General features: G+C 44.3%; 1 protein-coding gene across 1 annotated transcript in view; it reads left to right on the top strand.

The window, feature by feature from the left end:
• Nucleotides 1-27,892, top strand: part of plch2a (phospholipase C, eta 2a) — a 173,965-nt gene that overhangs the window by 26,911 nt on the left and 119,162 nt on the right. The window lies entirely within an intron of this gene.

Below are 27,892 nucleotides of genomic sequence, written 5' to 3'. Positions count from 1 at the left end.
TTCTGAGAAGAGTTTGTGTCTTTATCTGCTGAAACTATGCTCACCGTCTAGTGTCTCACTGTGTCCGTGTGCTGTTCGGTGCTGAGCAGGTAATGTCCAGTGATTTTAACATTTCTAATGAAAACATGTGACTGCTCCAGCAGGAGACCAGGTCCATGAGAGTTGGGAGACTGAACCAAAACTCTTAAAGAGGCTAAAGAGTTTGTCCAGTTGCTTTAAACTCATTTGATTTGTGTTAATATGCAGCTTTGACAAACTTCATCAAAAGTTTTAAAACAAAACTTCCACAAAATCCTGTTTTTAAAGCTCTGATCAGCACTGATCTTCTCTGAGATACCCAAGTGCATTGTGGGTTTTTAGCTCATCAGCGCTCGTTAAAACTGAGAGCTGTTTTTGCATGTTTGTTTTCAGAGCGACTGTGTGCAGGGAGAGAAGAAGCATGTCTGAATTCATGTGAGCTTGTTTGACCGGACTAAAATGTGTCTCTAACACGAGTCGTCCTCCACTCAACGAGAGATTTCTTGAAGACAGAAACGCAGCACGCTGCCTGCAAACTGTTGAATTATTACTGAACACGTTTTAGAAAGTATCCCCTCTCTTCCCTTTCATCGGCCTCGCGTGGAGTTGTGGATGTGGCTGCGTGACGTCTGTATGAAAGCAGGAGGCAGAGCGGAGGACGAGCACAGCTGCAGAGAGTGATCGGTAATGTTCGCCCTGACAGTAAAGCTTTATTTGATATGATATGAGAGAGCTCAGATATTAGATCAGACTAAAGCTCTCTGATGAGATGATGGGAGGAACAGAGCGGGGGAGAAACGGATAAAGGTTAGTCCGTAGAGATTGGATGAGCAGGGGGGAATTCTAATAATGGATGGATGAAAGGATAAGAGAGCAAATTAATGCATTAATGGAGAATTATTGGATGAATTTCAGACAAGATGGAGGAGAATGGAGCTGCAGAGGGATGAAAACCCAAATGAATGTCAGGATGTACAGAACAAAGGTAGTAATAAGGAAGGCGGGGTCGGGACACGGCAGCGTGTGCTGTCATGGCTGTGATTTATCACACTTCTGTGGCAGTAAGCTAACTTTAGTACAGAGTTTGTGAAATACGCACACATGCACACACACACACACACACACACACACACACACACACACACACACACAGCAGCGTGCTTGTCACTTCCTCAGTGATAGCGGCGCTAACGGCGGATGTGAAAAGGAAGCATCCTGCAAAAAAAAGAGAAACAACAAAGCTGAGGCAGATTTTCTGCTCGGAGAATCCGGAGGAATCTGCTCATTTCTTGTTTTACATGCAGACAAACTGCAGAGAGAATTCTTGAGCAGCTGTGGTCAATGGTTTCCTAAATGTTTCATACATTGCAAACTGATCCATCAGCGTTTTCAGCTGCACAATTGTCTGCGCTGCAAAAACCTGTATCAGATATCCTGGAGAAACTGGGACAGTTTTGTTGTACTGGGTTGCTGAACAGCTCTTCTGCCCCACAAATAGTTCTCCCCTTTTTAAGTTCAAATCAAATAACATGAATTTCTGAGCCATTGCTTATGATCATATAACCAAGTACAACTACATGTGGTTACAGGCTGGAGAGCTCAACCATGTAGATACGGCATCGCATACATATTACGGGTGAACATTAAGTCCCCATTAAAGTTAAACTGAAATCACAAATGACATCCCGCTCTCCGATACACCACAGAGATATTCACAGTTAAGTTCAGCTTTTTATTGCTTAGAGGACGGGAGATTACTCAGAGTCCACTTAGAGCTGGTTCATGTTCTTAATAAGTCACATTAGAGCTGCTACACTACGTTCAGAAACTTCTGAATTATCATGTTTTTATTGCATTTTCTGTTTCTGATGGATGTTATCAACGGGCTGAGACCAGAATGCATCTGGATGCTACAACCAATCAGAGCGAGGACACCATGCTGTAGCTGACTGCTCTGCTAGGTGGCTCGTTGCATCGTCCGGTTCTTTTGGCTTCTTGTTCAACACGTACACAGATACATGAATGTTTGGTTACGACATTATTACCGTGTAGTTTGTTTACATTGACTTGTATATAAGAAGTGGACGTAGCCACCGTGACACCGGCTTTGATGCCTTGAGTTTGGTATTTTTGCCCTCACCATGTTCGTACTATCTGGAACCAGAAGTGACCATGTTTGGACAAGAGGGTGGAGCTGGAGAGCAAGAGGGGTTAGCAATCACTAAGTAATCAGCTAGTACGAGAGTTAGCTTGGTTAGCTTGGTGCATCTTATTTGCAAGTTATCTTAAATGTGATCCTCATTTCAGATAGTTACAGGCTTTAAACTAAATGTGCTTCTGACGGCCAAGAGTTTCATTTAGTGCAACTGAACACTAAAACAAAGACATTTCTCTTGTCGCTGTGACAAACTGTCAATCACAGGTAGCCCCGCCCTAAACCCTCCCCTGCTTTAGGGTCTGTGTGACTCTAACTGGAGCATCAGTGACTAAATGAACATCATGCTGTGTTGAAGAAGACTTGAAACTAGAGACTGAGACCATAAACTCATTAGGAACATGTTTACTGAGGAAATAAGTCAAGTTTAGTGTTAGTGTGACTCTGCGTTGATCGTCAGTGTATCAGCTCAGTACATGTTAATGAAGTCGAATGCCTCCGAGCATGTCAGAGTGAGAAATAGAATATTTATTTTGTAGCTTTGTTTGAAAAAGACTTGTTGGTCGGTCAGAGATACAAAGACTTTTATTGGTGCCATCTTAAACTAGTTTGTAAAAATATCCGGCATCTTGTTATGAAATAATATCTAAGATCCATTCGGACCCATCCTACTGTTTCAGATCTTTTATGACGTCATTTGTTTTCTCTCCATTAAGATGTCTCCTCAGATTTACTTTCCAAGAAAGCTTTGATAGACACAGAGATATAAAACATATTTGAATCTAAACCAAAAATCTCCTTTAAACTTTAAATCGAAGTCACAGAGATCTTGTTTCATGGAGATGCTGTTAAGAAGCAATACTGCAGACAGAAGAGAGAATCGATTGTATGATATTGATATTAAAATATTCATGAGGACTTGTGTTGCATCTGATGAAAGCTTCGAGCCTTCCTTTAATGAGTCAGTCAGCGTGTGTCCTGTCCTTCATATTAGCTGGTGACATCGTCTCAGCTGGCTCCTGCAGAGCAGCCTCTGTGGCTGCGGGTATCGACTGAACGATACGTCAGTCTGGAGCTGCTAGAACCAAACAAGATTATCATGAAGTCAAGAAGAATGCTCCGTGTAGTTTATTGTGTTTACTGAAAGAGTCTCTGTGTCTGCTGTTCCTGCAGTCTGAGCTCTTCACCAGGACTCTGCCTCTCTTTAAGGTAAGCCAGGTTCCTTAGCAGAGTGTGTGTTGCACTCTGCCTGCAGCTGCTGGGATGAGAATGTTCTGTGCTGCATTGCTTAAAGCGGGAAAAAAACATTGCTAGTTCTGTTTGTATCTGTCAGTATCTGCAATTAAGTATTAAAGAAACATCCAGAATCTCGACAGTAAATTAAAGGTACTTGGTGTAAATGACCCCATTAAACGGTTAACGTGTCGTGTTTGCAGATGTGATGTATTTTGAACAAATGATTGCGTGAGAAATGATTCAGTCTGCCGTAGTAACAACATGTGAATTAACTGTTTTGAGGCTGATAAACTTGGAGGTTAGTGTAACTGAGTCATCACCGACAGATGAAGTACACAGGGGAGAAGGGGAACAGGCGGGCGTAAGGTGGGGCACACACTACAAGATAATCAGGCGGGTTTTATGCCTGATTCCCTCCTTCAGACTAAAGTAATCAAGTCCTGATGTTCTGATGGTCCTAAAGATGATCTCTCAGATGTTCCTGTGCTGTGACGGATGTTAAGAGTGATTTCACTTCCCCCGATTTCCTTGTAAGAACGTCATGGCTGCACCAATTTCAAATCCGATCCCCGAAACCCCGAGGACAGCCGAGCACGCTCTCTGTGGATCGTCACGTGGAACCAAACGATAGCCAATCAGGGAGTGAGCTGACTGAAGCAGGAAACACAACAACCGCAGCCATGGCAACAAAAGCAAACGTGCAGCATAAAGTAACATGTGCAGCCGCGTGTTCACGCCGTCTCCACCTCTTCATCCACAGTTTGTTCTTTTTTCTTCCTGGATTTTCAGTCAAAAGTCCAAAAACTATCATCACCAGTTCTTCCTGCCCGTCGGCCGCCATGTTTGTTTACTCTGAAGTCGCATTTGACAGCCTGAGATTCTGTGAGATTTGCAGCTGTGAGAGTCGGACTCTGGTTGTTGGTGAATGAATGTGTGAGTGTGTGGTGCTGTTTGGGTCAGATCGTTGCTCTGCACACTACAGGAACAAAACTGTTCAATCTGTTGTTATCTGTCTTCATGTGTGGCTCTCTCACATTTTACACATCTGTTAAGATGTTTAATGTGGACCAGGCTTAAGGCCGTAACTGCATCTTGTAAGAAGTGTCGGTGATACCAGTGAGCACCGGCACACTTCGGGACAATGTCTTGCCCTCGTGCTGAAACACCGTCAGCTGCTCTGCTTTCATTTCATGACCTCAGTCCCAAACTTTCTTTTTTAACTTTACTTTTTTTACTTGAAAGCGATTAATTTCCAGCTTCTATTTGCATATTTGTCCTGAGGTTAAAATAGCTCAGAATACATTAGTGTTTCGAGTGTATGCAAAGCAGCTTCTTACACGTACAGAGTATATCACAAGTGGAGCAGACATGCAAATGTTCAATAAAACTGTGATTTTAAATATCTCAGAATAAACAGAAACATTTAGCAGGTCTGTAACTTCTGGACAATCTTCAGTCAGATCTCGTCTCCAACAAGACACTGAGACGCCCGAGGTCGTCCAATCTCTGTGAGTGAACAGTGTGTATCGTCTCTCGTGTCAAAGGGTCAAATGTCCCCTTTGAGTTATTCAACAGCTCTTTGAACAGTGAAACAGCAATTTACATAAACACACACATGGTTCAGTGTTTGCCCACATGGTGTAGAGATAACATTCACATGTTTACATGTTCAGCTGCGCCCTCACTGAGAGAACATTTCCTAACAATGAAATTATATGATGTATTTAGGAGCAAATTATTCCATGAAACAATCTTTAATCAGACTTTAATGGGGGCGTCGGTGTAGCTCAGTGGTTAAATCGTATGTCCCATGTTCAGACGCTCAGTCCTCGATGTGGCTGCGCGGGTTCGACTCCCACCCTCGACCCTGCTGCGTGTCATCCCCACTGTCCTTTGATTTAAATGAATCCAAACCTTTAATTATTCATTTATAAGAAACCTGTGAAATCAACATATAGTAAGATCTTTGTCATATGTACCTGTATAAGTTCCACTTTAGGTCAATTTAATATTATTAATGAGTTTATAGCTGTAGATGCAGTAAAATTAAGATGTAATTAAGAATTTGTTTTTTATCATTAGTAAACCTGCGTTCCTCATTGAAACCATTACTCTTTCTAAAGACTGTACGGTCAGAAATATATGAAGATTATTGTGGACGTAATGGTTAAATTTTTTTTTGACCACAAGAAAATTAAGTTTCAGACCAGAAAAACGAGCAAATCCAGCTGTCAGTGGTCAAAGAGGAAATTTAGTTCAAGGCAGGTCTCGACTAAAATTATCACTAAATTGCCACATGGAAGAATATTAATTGTTTCCTGAGGATATTTATATGGAAATGTGGCTCTGTCAGATCAAATGAAGGAGTTGGCATGGTGCATGTTTTTATTGTAAGTGTGTCCTGTGACAGAGTGGGACTCACACAGGTTTGGTCTCGTCTCGGTCTGGGTACACCCTGTTCTTGGTCGTGAGCTGGTCTGGGTTTACGTGGTCTTGACTACAACACTTCAGTGCACACATACATTTAGGCAGCGTACAGCAATGCTGCTTCTAGGATTTCAGCACCATGGTCAGTGGACAGCTCCTGAATCTCTTCTACTGGAGCCAGAGCAGACACAGACATACAAAGACACACACACACGCACACACACACACACACACACACGCACGCACACACACACACACACAAAGACACAGGCACACAGAGCTTCACAGCATGGTACACACAAAACACACAGCCGACAGCATCGACACAAAGGTTTTGTCCGCGTCTCGCTGCCTGTCTGACCTCACTGACTGAGTTTTAGACAGAAACACAGACAGGCCAGTTCGTCTCTCTTCTCCTTCTGTCTTCAGTGGAATCACTTCAGGGCGCTCAGGTCTGCGCTTATTGTCAGCTGGGAGTCAGAGAAAACGTCTCACATCCAGGAGAGTATTGGTTTGGTCTGATTTATGCAACACAGCTTTAAGGCCAAGGTTAGCTGCAGTGCAGGGGCAGACAGGAAGTGTGAATGCTCACACCTGACTGGTAAAGAAAATGTGAAATGTAAAGTCTGTTAGTCATTTGGACCCAGTAAGTAATAACGTATTTTAATCACAATATAATAAATATTCATTAAAGTGGATGTGATGCTATTTTCTATGTTCTAACCAGCAAAGTTGAGCTAATATAAATCAAGTTTTCTGGACTGGAAGAACATCATTTTGTAATTGTCTTTTTGGAGGCGACGATTTTACACAGTTTGAGTGATTTTAGGATTGAAGTAGTGAGTATTATGGTCTGTTTTTATCCCAGAAACCTTGTGTTTGAAGGGCACGTCTCGTTGCACTGTGACTTTAAGTGGGTTGCTAGCTGTGACATCATCTGCGCCAAAATGAGCAGGAAGGCTTGATACCCCTGAGTGATGTTATTTAAAGTTGGATTAAAGTTAGAGATTATACCTTTCTTTCTTTGATGCAAGAACATGTGGATGTTGTATTCATTTAAGAAACATACCTTCAAATAGGTTAGACAGAAAGGCCAGGCCATACTGGATTTTTTAGCTGGCCTAGGAGTATAGAGGGATAAATAAACCGCAGTAAGAGTCGAACCAAGTTGAATCCAGGGTAAGCAGAAGACCATACGCGACGTTAGTTACTCTCTCAGCCATCACTGACAGAGGTCCTGCCCTCTGTCTGGATTCTCTGATTTTGTTGTTTGGGCTGTTTCTGGTCGTCAACCTTCGGTCGGTGGTGTGTAACCCTCGCCAACAGCCTGCAGGTCTGTGGTTGGTTGAGGCTGAGCTACACTCAGAGCAGAGACGCCACAGATGACAGGGTGAAGTCTGGCTTTGCACGAGCAGGGTTCTTTTGAGGTGAGAGCTGGTTTATTGGTTCTTGAGTGAGTAACCATGAAAATAGTCTAACATTTGTAAAAAAAGAACTTAAAAATGACTTTGTTGTTGTTGCTAATGCAGCATTATAACCTTTATCACCGCACACTGTCGTTTCCATGGTAAAATACTCTCCTCTCTTGGACACATGGCTTCGCTCCAGTTCTTGCCTCAGAGTATCTTTTACCCTCTGTGCCTTTTGTTTTTTTGTCTTCTAGCTGTACAGAACACTTTAGTGCTGACAGTGAAGTTATTGATCATTTTGTCCTGCTAATTTATTCTGATCAGTCTCCTCTGGCCACACAGGCTCTGAAAAGCTTTTTTTGTTGTTAAGATGAGTCCTCAGTAAACAGGAAAGCAGACCTGAACACTTTATTACAATAAGGAAATGCCTCCTCTCTGCCTCTCCTGCTTCTGCTGAGTGTTTGTTTTTCAACTGAATTTGATTCGATTGGCTCGCTGTATCATGTCTCTCTTGGCGGCAGTGTCCGTCCACACAGCCAGGTTTCATAGTGATTCCTGAGAGAAGTTAGTAAATAGAGAAGGAGGTTGTGTATGCTGGCTGTGAGATGGAAATACACACTGGAAGCTTCCACTAAAGTCAGCGTTCTGATTGCCGACGGCGGCTCTGTTGACGCACCAGCAGAGTCGCTGACAGGTGGCACGCTGCAGCTCATCCTACGACAGCTTGCTCAGCCTCCCAGACAAGCTTTTCAAGCATTTAAAAATCCTTAAATGAGGACTAAATTCTGTCAGAGGCAAATGAAGAGGGAGGGTTGTATAATATTATGATGGATGGCACACAAATGGCACCTGCTTCTTACACTAAACAGCCTCAAGGGAGTGAGCTGCCACATGCTTTGAAAGCTGTGCGTTGTCAGTTTGTCACTGCAGGGATGGCTGCAGGGATGTTTGTGAAGGTACAATCTGTGTGTGAGTCTTGGGGATAGAGGCAGGGTTAGTCCTGAGCTTCATTTATACTGCAGTGTGAGAGGAAGGCACGCTAAAGCGAAGAAAACTGGCTCCACCAGCTTCCCTCGGCTCCCCGCAGAGAGTTTAACTGCGATGCTTCACAAGTTCTCTTAAAGGCCAGGGGTCATTTATTCTCCTCTCATGCATAACACAGCGGAGGAAATGCTAAACTGGCCAACAGATGCTGAGCCCAGCCACTGGACCTGTTATTCTCTCAGTGCGAAGATTCAAATGAAGAGGAAAAGTGGATCTCCTGATGTGTTCTGTGCCGACTCTTTATTCCTCCTCTTACATAACAAACAGACAATCCTTGTGATGTATTCTTCATAGCAGAGACCGTACAGTGCAGCACCTGATGTCTTCATATGACTCCACGTGCTTAATTTGCCAAACAACAGAATTACATGAAATGTTTGATTTATTGTGTCTTTCTTTTCAAGCTTTCAGTCTTCAGGGCCTGTTGTCATGTGAGATAAATCCTTGTCAGCTGCGTTGGGCCTGTAAGTTATCAGTGGGAAACCTCTGTATGATGGATGAGCTGTGTATCGTCTGGAGAGCTAATGCTTCTCCTCTGGGACCGGCCTCCTGCTGTTACCAATAATGACAAATAAGAGGCGAGCAATCACAGTGAGAACAGAACATCTCCCAGCTCCCGTCAGACTGCTGTCATTACTGAAGCCGCCGCGCTGTGGGGGCTCTGTTACACTCGGTGTGTCGTACTCGGGGACAGAGACAACACGAGGGAGGCAGAAAGAACAACACTGAAAACTGTGAAGCGCGAGGGGCAGCGAAGCAGTCAGAGACACAGCGGGGAGGGGATTGGAGCCACAGGAAAAGTAATTCATCTTCTCCTGAAACACAACAACATGATGACAGTGTGAGGCGCTCAGTGTCACACATGTCAGGTGTGGAACAACATGTCTGACACTGCAACAGTGAGGTGAGCTATTCCACAAATGTTCATTAAAATGCAACTCAGTGATGACCGGAGTCTTCCATCAGGATCGTATTACATTATGTTCTCTCTGGTCTGGCCCGGCTCTACGCTTCAGCCTCCAGCCTCAGATTGGCTCCGTCAGGGCTCTGTGGTCAAGTGAGTGATAATAGATATGCAATGCCTGGTTTGACCTTCAGAATACAGCGCTAAAGTTAGCGATTATAAGACTTAAACTTTCAACAATAAGATCTCTGACGTTTTCCACACGCAACAAAAATTAAAGTTATGAACTGGTTGCAGTTTGGTTATGTTGAGGAGAAAGATTTTGTTTCGGAGTTTTTCTACCTGAGAGCTACTGTGTCTTTAAACACTAGTTTGATTACATACTGTACACTAACACAGAAGCTGTGTCTCAATTCAGGCGCTGCATCCTTCGAAGGACGCGGTCTCCGGAGGATGAGTCATTCGTAGCCTGTGTAGACGCTGAGGCCGAACTGACACAAGACGGTCTGGTGTACGAAGGATTTCCTGTTAGCGTCACCAGCTGTTTCCACCCCTTGGGCCACCAGACGCATCTCCTGTTGCCTAGCAACAGGTAGCTAGCGGGCTAACTAGCTAACATACCTAACGTCTCGTAACTGAATCTATTATTTTACAGATAATTTGAAGTTTTAAGGCCCATTCTGTTTTTTTTGTTGTTTTTTTAAAGATTATTTTTTGGGCTTTTTTGCCTTTAATTGACAGGACAGCTGAAGATAGACAGGAAATGCTGGGAGGAGAGAGCAGGGGACGACATGCACCAAATGATCGGCAGACTGGGAGTCGAACCTGCGATCAGTGCAACGAGGACTGTAGCCTCTGTATATGGGGCACCTGCTCTACCAACTGAGCCAAACCAGCGCCCCAGGCCCATTCTGTTTTTAACATTTGTATCTCTAGCTGTTCAGTTGAGTTGAATCGTTTCGAAAAACATTTAAAGTGTATTCCTCGGCCGCTCGAAAGTCCAGGTCTCGTTTGAATAAGTGCGCAATGAATCTTGGGATTTGTCGGGCCACGAAGGATGCACCCCATGGATCCTTCGTGGTGCGGGAAAGGGAGGACACATTTGTCGGCAGCATCTGAAGGAGCCTCTGAAACAGGACAGCCTTCGACACGCCGCTGTGACGCAATCAGCCTTCAAATACGTCCTGAGAAGGAAGCGGCTCTGTCCTTACCTGTTGTTGTTTTCTTTAAAGATTATATTTTGGGCATTTTGTCTTTATTAGATAGGACAGCTGAAGAGAGGCAGGAAGTATGGGGAGGAGAGAGTGGGGGATGACGTGCAGCAGGGGGCCGAGGGCGGGAGTCAAACCTGCAGCTGCTGCATCGAGGATGACAGCCTCTGTACATGAAGCGTCTGCTCCACCGACCGAGCCAAACCAGCGCTCCGCTGTTGTGTTTGATTATGGATTGATTAAATTACCTTCACTGTTGTATATTTGTTGTTAATTTTTATGGCTTTTAAAGGCCCCTCTCTGGACGGGGATAGAGGCTGCAAATGCTGTGGTGTGTGGTGTTGGTTTCCATGCTTCATACTTCTCCCCACACAAATAAACATAATATTCAATAAAAAAGGGACCTCACAAAGACTGAAATCATAGATATATTTATTTTTTCTCTTCTAAGCTGAATGGAGTGAAATGATCTGCCGGAGCAGCAGGATGATTTAGCTAAAAATGTTCTTTAACAAGTTTAATAAGTCTGCATACAAAACAAAAACTCCCTCGCCCAGCCTGTTATCTTTCCTCCGTACTGTTCCTCTCTCGCTCCTTAATTGCCAGCCTGTGATATGTGACCTGCGCTGTGTGCAATGATCCAAACATCACTGCAAATTGACGAGACAGAATTCACGACGGGCTCGGTCCACACTCCGTGTCACAGGCTTAATTGCCGCGGTCTCGGCAGGACGGTGGGCCGCTGCAGTTTTATTAGAGGGCAGACAGCCCCCTTCACCAACATCCCACCCCCCTCCTCTCCCCCATCCCACCCCCCGCCATCCTCCGCCCTTCCCCTGGCCTTGCAAACGCCCGGCTAAGATCCAAGATGAATTCAGGAACAGATCTGCCACTCAGAGGAGTCTGGCTCTCCCCAGGCGGTGAGGAGGAAGAATTAATTGGGAAGTCTGTCTGCGAGAGTCGAGGACGATCAGCCTTGATTCAGAGCCAACAAAAGTTCTGCACATAAGTGACCTCCATAAAGTTATATAACGGCAGCAGTACATTTTCTGACTACTTCTGTGAACCATCACTGCGTTCTTCTTTAGAGCCGTCAAACACCACAGAGTCAGAGAGAACCGAAGAGTCTGCAGTGATCATTACAGAGCAACTAACCGAGGAGATAAAGAAAGAAATGATTTAGTTTAACTAAACCAGCTTCTTTTCTTATTTTTATTACCAAAGTGTCGGCTGTTGGTGCTGCTCGAAATGAGCTTGCTCTCCTCCAGGTTCTCCGTTAGTTACACGTTCATCACTTCCTGTCTAGACTGCTGTAACTTAATCTGCTTAACCAAACAGAATCTTTCCGGACTTTGTTTGATTCAAAATGCTGCTGCGAGTCTCCTCACTTCTTCTAACAAAAGAGGACATAATTCCAACTTTAACATCATTACACTTGTTTCTGCATGTTAGATGTACTCAGGGGCCGGCCTCGGAGCGCATCATTGATTGTTTAATCCCATTAAGTGAAACTGTATCCTGAGATCCTCCTGTGAGTCTGTTTGAGAGATTTCAAGACGTAGATGTGAAACTAGAGGTGAGCAGGTCTTTGCTTTCAGGGAACTGTCGCTCTTGAATCTTTTACCAGAGTAGATCAGGTGAGCTTCGGCTGTGGCCTCACCTCCGAACCCCTCCCATCCACCACCACCGTCCCATCCACCTTATCTTCTTATCCCCCCTGTTACCCCCCTGAACCAGGAAAAGGTCAGTACGACAACAGATGTAGAGAATGTCACTTTAATGTCACAGATAAACCAAATCAAATCATCAGTGTTGTCGGCTGAACTCGGACAGCAGCAGCACTTTGTAGATATGCTGGAGAGACAGAAACATCAAGAAGCAATCAGGAGGTAATTGTCGGGAAAGCTTTAGAAAGAGTGCAAAGATAGAGACGAGGAAAATGGATTAGAGAAAAACAACAAGTACAAATGTAATTATGGTGTTAAAGCTGTTCACAAGACGCATCCAGGGAGATTTACAGATTATATACTTACAAAGACCGTTGCTCAAAATGGAACAGCAACAGAAAAATAACTCTTCTGTCTGGGCACATCTGAGGTCAGCGGGGCGGCTCCAGCAGCTAAGGGGACACTGTGATGTTTACTGATAGAAAAACATTGAGCACCTGAGACAAAGCCATGTTTGAAGCCTGGAGTTGTTTTTATCTGCATGGCACAATCTGTGCAGCCGAGTTAGACGGTAGACTGGCTGCAGCTGAAGACGAGTCCTGCATGGACCTTAAAGTCAGACCCGAACATGCCCCATACCTGTGACTGGTTTTACTAATCACGAGCGTCAAACCCTGCAATGTTTTCATTTCACCGTAGCTGCTCCACTTTCACAGTCTTGTTGTTGTGCATGCTGGCTCACTGTAACAGTTTCATGGCTGCACATGCGTCGGTTTCTCTTGTGTGTCTAATGCATCATGCAATGAATCATGCAGAAGGAAAAACAGCTCGCACTTTCAGGCAGTCTCCCCCTGAGGGCCTCTGTGGTGCTGCACTGCGCTGTTCACACAAACACTGGTGGGAGTCATTGTTTGGACTTTTTGCAGATCATCATCACAAAACTGTTCAGATGCAGAGCAAACATTTTGTACATCCAAAGGTTGTAAGAGGAGGGGGTGTAGACACGGTTACAGCAGCGTTTTAAAACGAACACAATCTCCCTCCAGACGATCATCATTTCAGATCTCATCTCCATCCATCCCAACACGCCTGGAAACGCCTGCACACTGGGCAGGTGTGTGCGGCTGTAAACCCAAAGCAGGGACGGGTTCTTTCACCCAAAACAGCAGCACTTCATAACGCCTCAAAACGCCGCTGGACACTAACATCGTCCCTCTTGCACATTTAGGCAGCAGTATTATGAGATACAGATTTATCTGCACATCAGCAGCTCCTGTAATTAATCATTACTTTGGGAAAGGGTCATGTCTTAGGCGCTCAATGAATCTGGGGTGAACATATAGAAACTAGTAAGACCAAATCATCCATCCTTAAGTTTTTGCTTGAACACATTCAACCTCAGAGTTTGCAAGAGAAAACAGGGTCAGCAGTGTTTCCAAAAGTTCCTGTTTTAGTGTGAACAATTGTTGCAAGCGATGTGTGTGGATGTAGCATAACGTTGGTCTAAACATGGAGAGAGAGAGGGTGAAATAATCTCAAATCCAGAAGAACAACTGTTTTTAGCATTTGAAGACGCAAGGGGAGGTGGTTTAAACGTCTGACTCAAATGCCCACTGGATGCACCTGTAGGGTTTTGCAGGAATATCCAGTTTTGTGTGTCGTATGTCTGGAGAGCAAATGTTCAGTGTGGAGCTTTCTTTGTTTCGGTATTCAGTTGTTGCTGTTATTTTGAAAAGTGTCAACCAGTCCAGCATGTTGCAAACGGCTCCGTAAAAGAGCAACACTCAGCATCCATTTAATGATCAATATAAACATCAGGTGATTGGTTGATAAGAAGATGGGTGTGTTTGTGTTAGCCGCTGCAGCCACACTGAGCTACAGCACACCTGACACTATCACCAGCTCCTTTCACTTCTTATCTCAGTCTCTGAACTCCTGCCCGAGACCCCTGGAAGCTCCGTCTGCTCCCCTCCCCTCCCTAGTTGTCATGGTAACCTTACACTGTCCTCAGGTAGCTCCAGTCGCTGTGATCAGGGTCTCGTTCCCGCCAGCACTCGATCTGTCAGCCTGCACAGCGGGGGGTGGGGGTGGGGGGGGGGGGGGATGAGGACATGTGCTGTTGGATTTGGAAAAGGTGGCGCACCTGCCTCACAAAATTACACTGTGTTTACATCATAGGTGGTGTCACATGGCAAGACGGGGGCTTCTGTTCAAACTGTGTCGTGGCACACTGAGCTAGAGCGGTGTGTTCAATGGGAAGAAGACTCGGACACAGCTTATATACAGGAGCTGTGTGACTAGTGTTGAAAACCCAGATGCAGAACACAGAGACTGAGGCAGGTAATTAGTGCAAAGAAGATTTTATTCACTTTACTTTCAAGTAAGTGGGTGAGTCATTTGGTCAGTGAGTCCTGAGCCGGGGGGTGGAGCAGAGCAGAATCCAGAGGTCCAAGTGAGTGCTGCTGATCCGGGTGAAATGCAGAAGATTCAGGAGTGGAACGGAGGCAGGAGTTGGGCCGAGCACGGCTGCAAGAAAAGGAGAACAGGTTTGAGTAAATCATTCAGAAACAGGTAAGACATTTCAAAAGAACGGCTGGAACCAGACTGACTGAGAAAACAGAGTCTACCATCTGGCACAGGGTGAAGTTGAAGCCTAGTATTTGTTGCAGCGTTGATTGTAGATGGTTTGCAGCTGCAGCCCAACACTTGCACACCTGTTCCCACTCCTGTAATCAAGCACACACACACACACACACACACACACACACACAAAACAGAAACTTGCTATGATGAGGTAGAGGGCATGACAATCAGATTTTTAACTGTGAATAAAAGTGGACTGAGAATAGACCCTTGTGGAACCCCTAATTACCCTAATTAGGTCACGCTAGCAGCTATGTTATATTTCTATCTGGAGTCTTGGGCATAGAGTAAGTTAAAGTCCTATTTTTTCAGTAATATAACATGACCATTGGTATCAAATGCTAATCAAATGTCTATTAATAATATTGATGACTGTCTAAGGCATGAACAATATCAGATTTGTAATAAAACTTTCAAACCGCCTGATATTTGTTCTTCAAACGATTTGTTTTCCAGTCCTGCGAGCACAAACTAATCCAATTTCTATTCAAACCAATTTGCCGCTCACATTTCATAATTTAGAGCGAATGAAAGTGGCGAGACAACTAAATAAGTTTCTCATTATTTGTACCGCTCGCTCCTCCAGATTGAGCATAATGAGACGTTATGAGTCAGTAATTACAATAATGTCCTAATTTATCAGCAGGTAATGGTGGAGAGGCGTTTTTTTATCACAACCAATTTGAAAAGCGGCTGTCTGGATTCGCTGTGATTGTGGTTTCTCATTTTCTTTCCCTTTTGCATCTGCTGTTCTCTTTATTTCATTTGTGTAGCTTCAGATGCTCTGTCTTTTAACCCGAGGATCTGTAACTATTACAACCGACAGGAAGGGTAAGGACGAGGAAATGCACTTTATGCCCTCCTAAAGCCATACATCACAGCTCTGTCTGGTTTTGACAGTGTTTTTCTTTTTTTTGTTGGTTGCCTTTAACCAAACAGGAAAACAAAACATCAAAGGAGATGGGGGATTGGGCTCAGATTGAATTCTAGACTCTGCTTGCTTTGTCCTTTTTCTGCCAATATAAATGCTGTGTTGTGGGAAAATAAGCCATTAAGCAATTTAAAGATGGGGACATAGTAAATGTTCATCAGAGGATGAAAGAAAACAAAGCCAAGGATTTTTTTCCTAAAGTGATAAACCTTTTTTTGTTTTGTTAACGGCCTAACATCACGAAACACAAAGCCACAAAACACCACTATAAAAACAGCCGCTTTTACCTCGTGCACAATGAGAGTTGCCAGTTTCCTGCTGACTCCACGGGTACGTCTGTTTATGTTTTATTGTTTGACTTTCATGTTTTAAAAGGTTAGTTGAGATCCAACGAAGTATTAAGTTAACATCCAGTAACACAAATGAAGTAGTCAAAGTAGTAACAGCATAAGACCAGCAACTCTTAAAATCGCTGTTTTTCATAATGGAGTCTGGTGTGTTTGCAGAGAGCGATGTAACGTCTGTTTGTGGTTAAAACAATCATCTTCCTCTGTAACAAAAAGGTCTATCTCTGTAGGGATCCTTTCTGTCATGTTGTCACACACTTAGAATAACAATCTGAGCCTGTCAGTGGAAACAACAAGAACTTTTAGTGGACGACCTTTGATCAGGTGTAACAAAATATAAAAAATAGTTCCCTCCACATTCTTCATTCAGCTCTCAATTCAACACTCTGCTTCTTGTCATTGGTCCGATCCTTGTAGCTGGTTTCTTAGTCTCCTCATAGAAAGATTTAAAGAGCTAAAAGCAGAATCCTCCGGGGCTCCTTAATAGCTCTTTTATTTGGTGCTGTGTTATTATGCTTAATGTGCATGTGGCTTCACGTCCTGAAGAGTCTATTCTGTGACTTATTTGTTTTCGCTTTAATCCGCTAGGACAATAAATAATTAGTCCCTCTGCTGTACAAAGCAAATGGCTGTGGCTGTAATAACACACACCCTGCATACTGCAGCCATATTCTCATTTGCATCTATTAAAGGAGAGTGTATGTGCACCTTTCTCTGCAGCACTTCAATGAATAAATTCTAACATGGTGCCAAAATCTGCCCCTGCTGCGATCCAATCGCACTCTGCAGCCACATGACTGACTGTGTCTCCACTGTGAACATCTGCAGCTGCAGATCCTTTGATACCACTATGTTAATGACCGGCACTCCAAATATAACCCAGTTAGACTTTAATTAAATGCAAACCACACACACGGCTTTGCTCTACATACTGCACTCATTCATCACAGCTTGTCACGGAGGGAAGAAGAACAAGGTGCACGGACACTCCAACATCTGCTTCAAAAATATGTTGTACCTGGTTGAGACGTGTTCAATTCTGACAGATGATGAAGAGTCCTGCAGAAACTCCATTTAAGGAAGACAGGAGTTAAACTGCAGACTTATTTGGTCAAAAAACGTCTTTGCAGTTCCTCTGCTGGCCACTTGAGGCTGTCTCTTAAAGTGAGTCAGTCCCCATAGAGCCCCATGCAGCCAACCGTTACGTCATGTGTTTCATTTTCTTGATTAGAAGCATCCAGAGGCCTTTTTGGCCGGCGCCTTTTGATACCGACAATTATCAAGAAAACTATGAGAGGTTTCAGACTAATCTGCATTCAGGAGTTGGTCGGCATTGGTCCGGTTAAGGTGAGGTTCCTTTCTTTGTAGCTGAAGGTAGGTTCAGTCATGCTAGTCTAGTCTTTTTATGTATTAGTTTTTCTTGTACCTTTTCTCTTGGCTCCATTTCAATTTGTCTCTGTTGAAGAGAAGAAGAAAGTCAGGTTAAAGGGTCCAGATAACTCTGATGGAATCAGAATCAGCAGCTGCAGCAGACAGAGGACTCTGCGGTGTGTGTGTGTGTGTGCGGCTGCAGGAGGACAGAGCTCCATGTACACAGAGGTAACACTTGGCTCTCAGCCGTGTTGGCATGTTGATGCACTTTATTCAGCCTGAAGGTGTTCCTAATTTAAAGTCTCCATCATCATCATCATCATCATGAAAACCTCCTCCCACCCACCTCTGTAACGTTCTAGCATCACTCAGAGAACTTTAACTGACCTACTTTTTACCCCCGTCTGAGTTTTAAAGTTTGAACAACACTAGTTATCTCTCCGACCTGTGTGTTATGTAATGTTGCACATACTGTCCTCGCAGAAAAGCACGTTTCCATAATTTATAGTGTTTGTAATGAAGAGCATTGTTATGTAAGATTAGTGCCGGCTTGCCAGTTTGAGCGACCCGAGATGTGAAAGAGCGTGAAGAGTAACGTCCCAGGAGGCTGTTAGATGTGAGGCTGGCTGCATGCTGCCAGCTGAGACAGCACATTACCACAGCACAGCAGAGACAACAGGAGAGCATCTGCAGACTGCACATCAGGGCTGCAGACTCCAGTCTCAGGTCCTGCCTCTAGTCTCACCCTAACATCGGATTGCTCGACCACTTGAGCGTGTTTTTGGGCTTGAAATCGACCTCTGACTTGGATGTGTCTCTACTTCCCGTGTGTTGGGTTTGTACTTGTCTTTCTGTTGTTTCTAGTTTTGACTCAGACTTGTCGGGTCGACTTGTCTCATGAGGGTTTGGATTCAGACTTATGTATAGCTCTGTTCGACCTTTGGTTCTGACTGATCTTGATGGATGTTGGTGGGTGTTTTAACTCTTTTCCCTGTCTCATTAGTTTTGAAACTCAGACCTGTCTTGATTTTACCCAAAGGATGTCTTGACTCTGACTCTCTCGTTCGTCTCAGTGTCTTGACCTGGAGTTGTCTCTCTCTTGTGGGTGTTACGGCTCAGACTTGTCTCGGCTGTCAGAATATTTGACCTACCCTGCAGGTGCTTAAGATTCCTGAGCCACTGCTCAAGGCCATTTTTTATTGAACTAAGACTGGCATTAAAGGCCTGCATTTAAAATATTCAGGAGTGATATTTCAAAGTGTCATTTGACAATAATACGGAGAGAATTCAGGAATTTTTGTGCAGATTTTTGCCATGAAAGTAGAAAGACGTGGGCAGCATGTTTCCAGCTGTTCCAGAGGGAGAAGAGGAGGGAGCTTCATAAGGAGAAGAGACAGAATATACACGATGACCATTGGGAGAGCCTCTCACACACACACACACACACACACACACACACTGCAGCTCCATTGTGTTTCTCCACCTCAAACTTTCTCTCTGACCTCTTTCTCTGACTTTCACCTTCCACTTCTGTACGACTTTCTCCCTCTTTGATAAGGTCTCTCTCTCTCTCTCTCTCTCTCTCTCTCCCTCTGTCTGTCTGTCTGTCTGTCTGTCTGTCTCTCAGCGATCAGTCACACTGTCTGCTCGGCGACTGTCCTGAGCTTTGCAGTGCACCTTAACCTAATGAAGTACTTGGCTGGATCAAGCACTCACTGCATTATTCATCATGATCCCCACCCCCATGCGCACACACACACACACACACACACACACACACACACACACACACACTGGCACCAATGTACGATCTGACAGTTCCTCATTAAACTTCGATGAGCCCGCCCGTCGGGTTGAGAATCCCACAGTTAACCGAGTCTGACCTCTTCTGACTTCTTTCCACCACTCTTCCTCGACACCTCCCTGCAGGTGGAGCTGACGCTCTCATCCTCCTCCTCTCACTTTCCTCTCCTCTCCACCTCATAGCTTTCTTCCCTTACCTTCTACCCTCTCACCTGTCACCTTGGATCCTCTCTCATCTCCATCTTGTGGCAGCCGATAAAAGAATAGCAGATAATAAAAATCAATGCTGTAAAGGTGTTAGAATATCACCCTGAACAGGTGATGAAAATGTATAAAACCTGCTTCAGGGATTTCCATACATAGACAGATCAGTGTCTAACTGACTGGCACATAATGCAGCGAACTGTTTTTATTATTTTATTCCAAAAGGTGCAGAAACGCTGGTGAGAAAATGCAAAGGTAGGAGACACGTACGCAATTAGATTTCCATATTTTGCTACCAGTATTTTTAGAGCAGTTTTCTTTCCCTGTGTGTCGCAGTGTGTCGATGAACGACCGTCGCCATAGAGATGATTCCTAAAGACTCTGCAGACCTCGTGAACTTCCCTGCAGGGCCTCCATCACGCTAAAATGTTTTAACCCCTTTACACTTCGAATGGCAGTGAACGACAGTCCAGTTTTGTTTTATGAGCAGCTTCAGACAATTTAACATCAGCTGCAGCCATGTTGGTTGAAAGATGCCTTAAACCCGCCCTATACTTGATCATCGATTGTGATTGGCCCGACCTGAATCAGGTCAGATGGAAATCTGACTTGGTGGAGGACCAGACGTAGCTGTCACAGCAAATAAAAATGTGCGTGCAGATTTGTCTTCGCGTAAAGCATCTGACTTTGTTACAGTAACAGGAGTAAATGTTCTTCCTGACTTCCAGCCGTGCATAACAGCCCTCACTAATGCAATCATAGACGATGGGTTATTTGGTTTGAGATTAAATCCCAGAGCCAATTGAACAACAAATGATGTTGTAACATCAGCCGGGCCTCTGACTGTGGCATTGATTGAGTCACGCTGCCTCTGAAATGACTCTTCATTATTTCTCTGTTTCCTCTCGGTGATCCGTCTTGTTCGAGCTCGAGGCTCGGGGCTTCACTCAAAACAAGCTCCAGGGACGGATCGCAGTCCATTAAGCTGCCAGTGAAAAACAATGTCTCTGTGTTTGAGCGCTGACATCCACAGTTAACCCTTCACACGCCAGAGAGCCATGTGGAAGAATCACAGGATGGAGCAAACAGTGAAACATCATTATATTAATAATTATCCGTCATTTGCAAGTTGTTGCCACCTTTGCCCATGATTAGCATGATGTTGGCATCACCAGATGTTTGTCTCACTGAAATGTCATTATCAGAGCACACTGACAGAGCAGCAGCTGCACACTAAAGTTTCCACTCGTGTGCTTTAACTGAATATCTGTAATTTAGCAGAAGGAAGGTTCATAACCGCTGGCCCACAGATAACGACTAACGACGAATGTGTGGAGAGCAACGATCTGACCCAAACAGCACCACACACTCACACATTCATTCACCAACAACCAGAGTCCGACTCCCACAGCTACAAATCTCACAGAATCTCTGGCGCTCAAACGAGACTTCAGAGTAAACAAACATGGCGGCCGGCGGGCAGGAAGAACTGGTGATGATAGTTTTTGGACTTTTGACTGAAAATTCAGGAAGAAAAAAGAACAAACTGTGGATGAAGAGGTGGAGACGGCGTGAACACGGGCTGCACATGTTACTTTATGCTGCACGTTTGCTTTTGTCGTCATGGCTGCGGTTGTTGTGCTTCCTGCTTCAGTCAGCTCGCTTCCTGATTGGCTATCGTTTGGTTCCACGTGACGATCCACAGAGAGCGTGCCCGGCTGTCCTCTGGGTTCCCCCACACAACAGGGTATCAGATCGTAAATATTGAACATGTTTAATATTTGAAATCGGTGCGGCCACGATGTGATTCCGAGCTGATCGGAGGTAGTAAAATCACTCTGCTCATCGCTCACACCACAGGAACATCTGCAGAGATCATCCATCAAACAATCAGGGCTGTGACTCTTTATCTGAAGGAGGGAATCAGGCCCAAAATCAGCTTGATTATCTTGTAGTGTGTTCCCGCCAAAGTTTATCTTTCCATTATCAGCCGACTTTGAGGAGAATGTGACAAGACTAAAGAATAAATCACGCAGCAGGAACTCGCATTAGTTTGTCTTATCGCTGCTTCCCGCTGCACGAAACATTTCTCTGTCTAGACTTGTGTCGAATCAGAACTCCTTTTCCTCGTCTTCCTCTCTTTTTGTAGATTTCGGTGGAATTATTTCCTTCAGCCTTCATCATCAATCGTGTCTCTTCTCTTTTTCAAAATGCCACTTCAGCGGGGTGTGAGGTCTTTTCTGACATTTAGAAAGTTGTTTTGTTTTTTGGCATTTCCACACGTTGAATGGATCGAGTCCTTCAGTCGGATCCTCACAAACTTCAGATTTCCACTTTGCTTGTGTTTCAGTCCTGAGATGTAAACATATCATCTTCCTGATGACTCAGACTGTCCTCATGCTAATGCACATAATAATAATACCCTGCTCACCCTCGCTAAAGATAACAACGCTAATGGCACAATAATCAGCTCATGGTCATATACAGAACAATGAAAGTGCTGAGGCAGGCAGGAGCCATTACTGTAAGTGCTGATGTCATGGTGTTTGTGTAAACTGGTCTCTGGCTGCAGATGCTTAAAGAGCTGCTGGGAATCAGGTTTGGGTTTATTCTATCGAATCTGCTCAAACTTGTCTGCTTTCATATATTTGTTTTGTGGCCTTGGAGAGTCACAGGTTTCTTTTTTCTCGCCTTGTTGCCTTTTTTATGAATCGTTTGTCTCCGTGTAGACTCCCTCAGCCTGTTGGTGCCCTGCAGTATTAATCAGCTGTGTTTTCGTGCTGTACAGATATGAACAGGGTTACAGCTGCTGGTATGAAAGCGTCTCTAAATTGACCTGAATTGAACACAGCTACTCCCACAGTGGAGCATCGGGACCTCTATCAAAGCGAGCACAGATTTAATTTGAAGCAGAACTTAAAAACTTAACTTGGCACATTTATTCTGACGTGAGCACTCTCCTGAAGAGTCACCTGGATGTGACATTTGAAAGGATAAAAGGCTGATTTTTAACTTCACAGGCGGTTTACCTGTCACACTCAGCCTTTAAAAACAGTTTGTGTAACCTGGGTCTTCTTCAGCCCTGGAGAGGTTCTCTTCAGTCTGAGAGAATGACTCCAAAGTGACCTGAAAATGACATCACACAGTGTCTCAGTTTTACTTGGGGATGAAATATTTTCTTTGTTAAAAACTGGCAGCATGAAGCCGTGAGCGCTGACCAAGTAAGGATCCAAAACACAGAAACTATCAAGTTGCATTCAAGGTGTTTTTAAACTAAACAAAAGCCTTCAGGCTCTGCTGCTTTGATTTCAGCCGGCCTTTAAAAAACATCTTTCTCACAAGTCTCCAAACTTTTCAAAAGGGCACTAAAGTGAATCAATATCATCCCACAGTGTAAGTTTAAGGCCGGAGATATACGTGCTTTTTAACCTTGTGTTCACGTACACAACCGTCTGCGTCATGAACGGAACTGTTCTCATACTTGTGCACTACGCCTGTTACTGGAGGACACCTCTAGAGGGCGCACCAGAGGGCTCAGGCCGTATGCAGCTACTGTACATGCGGGATGTAAACAACAGACATGGAGACACTCGAGGAGGTTACTGTGATGTTCATTCTGAAATCACGGCAGAAACGGTGACAATCAGCACCGTCCCCGCTCCGTCTCTCCAACATGTTCCTCCGTGCAGGGACGTAACGCTCCCGGACTTGTTCCCATTTAGTTTTGCAGGTTTCCACGTCGACTTCTTAAACAGAACTTATCTGTCTGCAGCTGTTTGACAGGCATGTTTGTCTCTGTGCAGCGGCAACAACACATCGTATAGATGTGGATCATTGTGGACTTGGTCTATCAGCTCGTCTTCAGAACTTTCTGCCCGCGTACGGTGCATTTCTGAGGATGTGCACAGCTGACGCAAACATGTATTGTTAAGAGCGAGTATATCTCCGGCTATCGAGCACCTGTTCCTGGATTCATGAGAACTCTGTCGTGTTAGTTTGCCTCTGAGACTTCCAGCAGACGCTGAAGCACATCTGGCTGGACTTTAATTATTAGCTGAATCATCCAGGATAAAAAGGATCATTGCAGTGCGTCTGTAAGATAAATATCAGTAGTGTACGTTTTTATTCCCGTGGTGCACCAGCAGTAGACGTGTAAGCTCTGCCGTCAGCCTCCCAGGTGTCAGCTCCAGGACTGAAACCTTCACTGTGCTGCCGGACATCGATCTCATATATAATGTACCTGCATCAAGTGAGGCTGAAGGAAGTCAATAGTACATCCTCCAGCCTTGAGAGCCGGGTTAATAACATACATACTGTCCCTCTGAGGACTCTCACAGAGCGATCGGCTCAAGGTTCAGTTCTTCATCTTATTGGTTTTCTTAATGACTTAATAATGTTTTCTTAAGGGCCTCACACCTGCAGAGTTAGCTGTGTTTAATATGTCACACCAGCGGCGTGGCATGTTTTGGACATTTTGCGTGCATGCTCCAAAAAGCGTTCCAGATGTTTTTACTCATTTTCCGCCCTCAGGCGTCCTCAGGCGTCCTCAGGCGTCCTCTGTCCACTGCTCAGTTTGATTCCAGTTCACATTGGAAGGAAACGTGCGCAGTAGTCTGTGTGTTTAGTAAAGTTTCTTTATCTTTGTGCAGTGAAAAGAGACTCCTTTGAAAACCTGTGAAAGTTCTGTCGATGTTTTAGGGATGAAGTGAGAGGAATCATACTTCTTGGTGAAAGGTTGCTCCCTCCTGAGGATTGTGAAACGATTGAGAAGCAGCAGCAGGAAGCTTTCAGAGGTCTCCTCATCCAAAATAAAACAGTGAATTATGTTTAATGTTATAAGACTGAGTTTCAAGTGCTAGATGTTTTTCACTCCCAGCAGCTGACTTTAATTGAGCGTTTCTTTGTTAGCGTGGCCTTGGAGTCGTCTTTGTGAAAGCAAGTTATATAAGCGACTGACTTCACAAAGACTCGAAACTCAGATCTGACACCAGACTTCAGGTGGATCTCTTAATTTATCCGCTGCACAAAGCTGTTTCTTCTTTACATCCATAATGACTCAACGGTATTGAAATTCAAATTAAGCAGCCGTGATTTCAAACAGCTCGGCTCAGTTTATTGAAGCAGAACATGTTTGCGCTTTAAAGCAATTTAACAGTTAAAAGCACATTTTCAGGGCAAACTCGGCACAAGGTGAAGGACCCTGAAGTTAGCAAAGTTTATATCAGTCTCAGTGTTCACATTTACACTCTCTTCTGAAATATTAAGCAAAACAAGATTTAAAAAATGCGCTCGGTTACACTCTGAACATTGTCCTGTAGTCTGTCTGTGAGATATTTATCGCCGTTATCAGCTCGTCCTCGGTGTTGCACAGATTTGTCTCAAACTCAGATCAGAGTCTCCTTCTGCCTGATCTCCATGTTTAAACGTTCGGAGCGCTCTGATTGCGTTCATGTTGCACTGTCTTGCTGCCTCCGAGCTGAGGGGGGGGGGGGGGGGGGGGGGGGTGAATCTGCAGAAGCCGTGCAGGCTGCAGCCGCAGCAACGACAGGCTGACGCAACGTCTCGACACTGACAAAGAGGTTAGCAGAGACACACACACAGGCATAAAGTTCAGCTGAGACTACAGAGAGGCGACAAACACTGATGCTGATCCTCTTTCACACCTCTCTCAGCCCTGCTCGGGTGTTAATCCGCTCAATCTCCTCCGTCTAACAGCAGCTCCCCTGCTTCTAATGGATCAGTCTCCAGCTCTTAAAGGCCACGAGAGGAGCAGCAGAGATTCAGCCTTAATAATGGAACATAATAAACATTCAGGATGCACAGAGAGAGTACAAAGAGGAGACTTACTGCATGCTGAGAGCAGAGGAGCGTCTGACTGACAGGTGAAGTCACAGGGGGGCTCACTTCAGATATGCATGTCAGTCAGTCAAGAACAGAGCTGCAGAGATTTTTATCTTCTTTTATTCTCTCTGCAGTTTATCCACCTGCGAGGATGTCTTAATCTTTCAGCCAGTTACAATATAAAAATAAAGTGTGTGAAGTCAATAGATGTGTGTTTGGAACGTGTGAAAAGATGGACGATGCGTCTCCACCACACTCGAGGCAGGCGCTGCCATCTTGCGCTGGTCATATTGATTTTATAGTTTGACTCATGTCCCATCTGTTAACATGGAGGAGGCGGGCTTTATGAGCTATACTGCAGCAAGCCAGCAGGGGGCGACAGAGAGGGTTTGGACTCACTTTCAGGGAGCTGTCATGTCGGCCATCTTTCATACAGTCTCTGGTTTGGACGCAAAAGAGCATCTTGCTTCTACATGACCACAATCTTCTACCCGACATGAACAGTTTAGTTTCACATGAGAGATTTCTGTTTGACTCCGACCGTGTGACAGCTGCTCTGATGTGTGCTGATGTTTCCAGGTTGATGTCAGTCAAACCCGATCACACCACATGCAGGCAGACCTGAAGGAGCAGATAAGATGACTTTATTGGCCCAGAATGTGTGCACTCAATTGGCTCGCAGTGTACTGACGTCTGAGAGAAATAGACGTAACAAAGCTGAGCAAATAAAGGTTAAGAAAACGACAAGCGAGGAGAAAATAAACACAGGACCAGCCTTATAAAGAATATATACATGTTTGTGTGGAATGATGTGCAAAGCCCAAATAAGAGAAAATGTGTAAAAAGGCCAAAAGGATGTTTTTATAACACGTCAAGAGTTTGAGCAGAAGTCGTAATCAGTACAAATAAATACTTTTCATTTGTCAGTGACTTGATGCTTTTTATATTTTCAGGATGGTGCATGAAAGATTTGGTCACAATAATCTGAATGTTTGTGTTCATGGTGATAAAGCCACCACAGGTGTAACTCACTGATACACTTTAAAGCTCAGGTGGGCCATAGATTGGCGGTTTGATCCCCAGCTGTGGTCCGAGTACAAAGAGTGTGTGAAGGTACATTAGTTGAGATCTGTAGGTCTCTTCCACAGTCCATTTCTCTTTTATTGGAAGAAGATTCCAGAATAATAAAAAAATCAGCAACATTTAAAAAGTCAATATGATATCAGACAGCTGCATGTCTGGGGCGCCGGTTTAGCGTAGCGTTAAAGCGTCAGTGACCAGATACAGAGGCTGTTAATGCAGCGGCCCCGGGTTCAACTCCAACCCTCGGCCCTTTGCCGTGTGTCACCCCCCGCTCTCTCTTCCCCTGTTTCTGACACTATCCACTGTCCTGTCTATCAATGAAGACATAAAAGGCCAAAACAACATCCAGTAGACGCAGAGCAACACCAGTTACAACTAATAAGAGCTCTGGATGTGTTGCAGAATGTGTTGCAGTGTATAGAACTAGAGCAACATGTTGGACGAATGTAGGTCAGAGTCAGAATATATGTGTATGATAATGTGCAGCTGGACATGACCTGATTCATACTGGCATCACCTGACGGTCTCCTCGCTGCAGCAGCCGTCGCTGCAGGCCGGAAATGAAGCACAAAACACATCAGATTGACTGAGCGGAGCCTAAAGCAGGTCACAAAGTTTATGAATATATTCAGCAGATATATATATATCCACAGTATGATAATGTTTCCTGGAAGGCTGACTTTGTGAATTTTAATATTCCCAACCTCACACTCTGTTTGAATATCATTTTCTGTGGTCAGAGCGGCGTCACAGTCTGACACGCTGCCAGCGACAGAGCGGCAGGGATTACTCTGCGGAGCCTTTAATTTCATTAACATACAATAATTGCCTGCAGGAAGTGACAGACGATAAACCCCATCTGTCTGAACCAAAATGTGTCAACTCTCCTCCTGAACAAGTGGAACAAATACTTTCAGCTGCTGCAGGAAAAGTTGTTAGAGAGGAGTAAACGTCCTGCTTGATATCTCAGGATGTTCAACATGTCCGACTTTAGCCTCCAGAAGCGGCCTGAGCATCACTCATGAAGACAACAGGTCCTGTCCGCTGCTCTTGTCCTGTGTGTGAAGAGACGTCCTGGAACATCACCATTTAAAACAGCTAAATCAGCTGAAGACACTCTCTCCCTCGGGCTGTGGTGTCATACAGACACACAAGGTATTCTTCAGTGTCTGTTTAAAGGTTTCCTCGAGTATCTCTGTAAGGTATCATAGTGTCTGTTTAAAGGTTTCCTCTAGTATCTCTTTAAGGTATCATAGTGTCTGTTTAAAGGTTTCCTCTAGTATCTCTTTAAGGTATCATAGTTTCTGTTTAAAGGTTTCCTCTAGTATCTCTGTAAGGTATCATAGTGTCTGTTTAAAGGTTTCCTCTAGTATCTCTTTAAGGTATCATAGTGTCTGTTTAAAGGTTTCCTCTAGTATCTCTGTAAGGTATCATAGTGTCTGTTTAAAGGTTTCCTCTAGTATCTCTTTAAGGTATCATAGTTTCTGTTTAAAGGTTTCCTCTAGTATCTCTGTAAGGTATCATAGTGTCTGTTTAAAGGTTTCCTCTAGTATCTCTTTAAGGTATCATAGTTTCTGTTTAAAGGTTTCCTCTAGTAT

Source organism: Semicossyphus pulcher, unplaced genomic scaffold (assembly GCF_022749685.1).
Source record: "Semicossyphus pulcher isolate SPU_LCO1_2020_fin unplaced genomic scaffold, fSemPul1.0.p SCAF_13, whole genome shotgun sequence".
In the NCBI taxonomy this organism is placed as follows: Eukaryota; Metazoa; Chordata; class Actinopteri; order Labriformes; family Labridae; genus Semicossyphus; species Semicossyphus pulcher.
The sequence above is the reverse complement of the archived record's forward strand: the minus strand, read 5'-3'. Positions and strand labels throughout refer to the sequence as shown.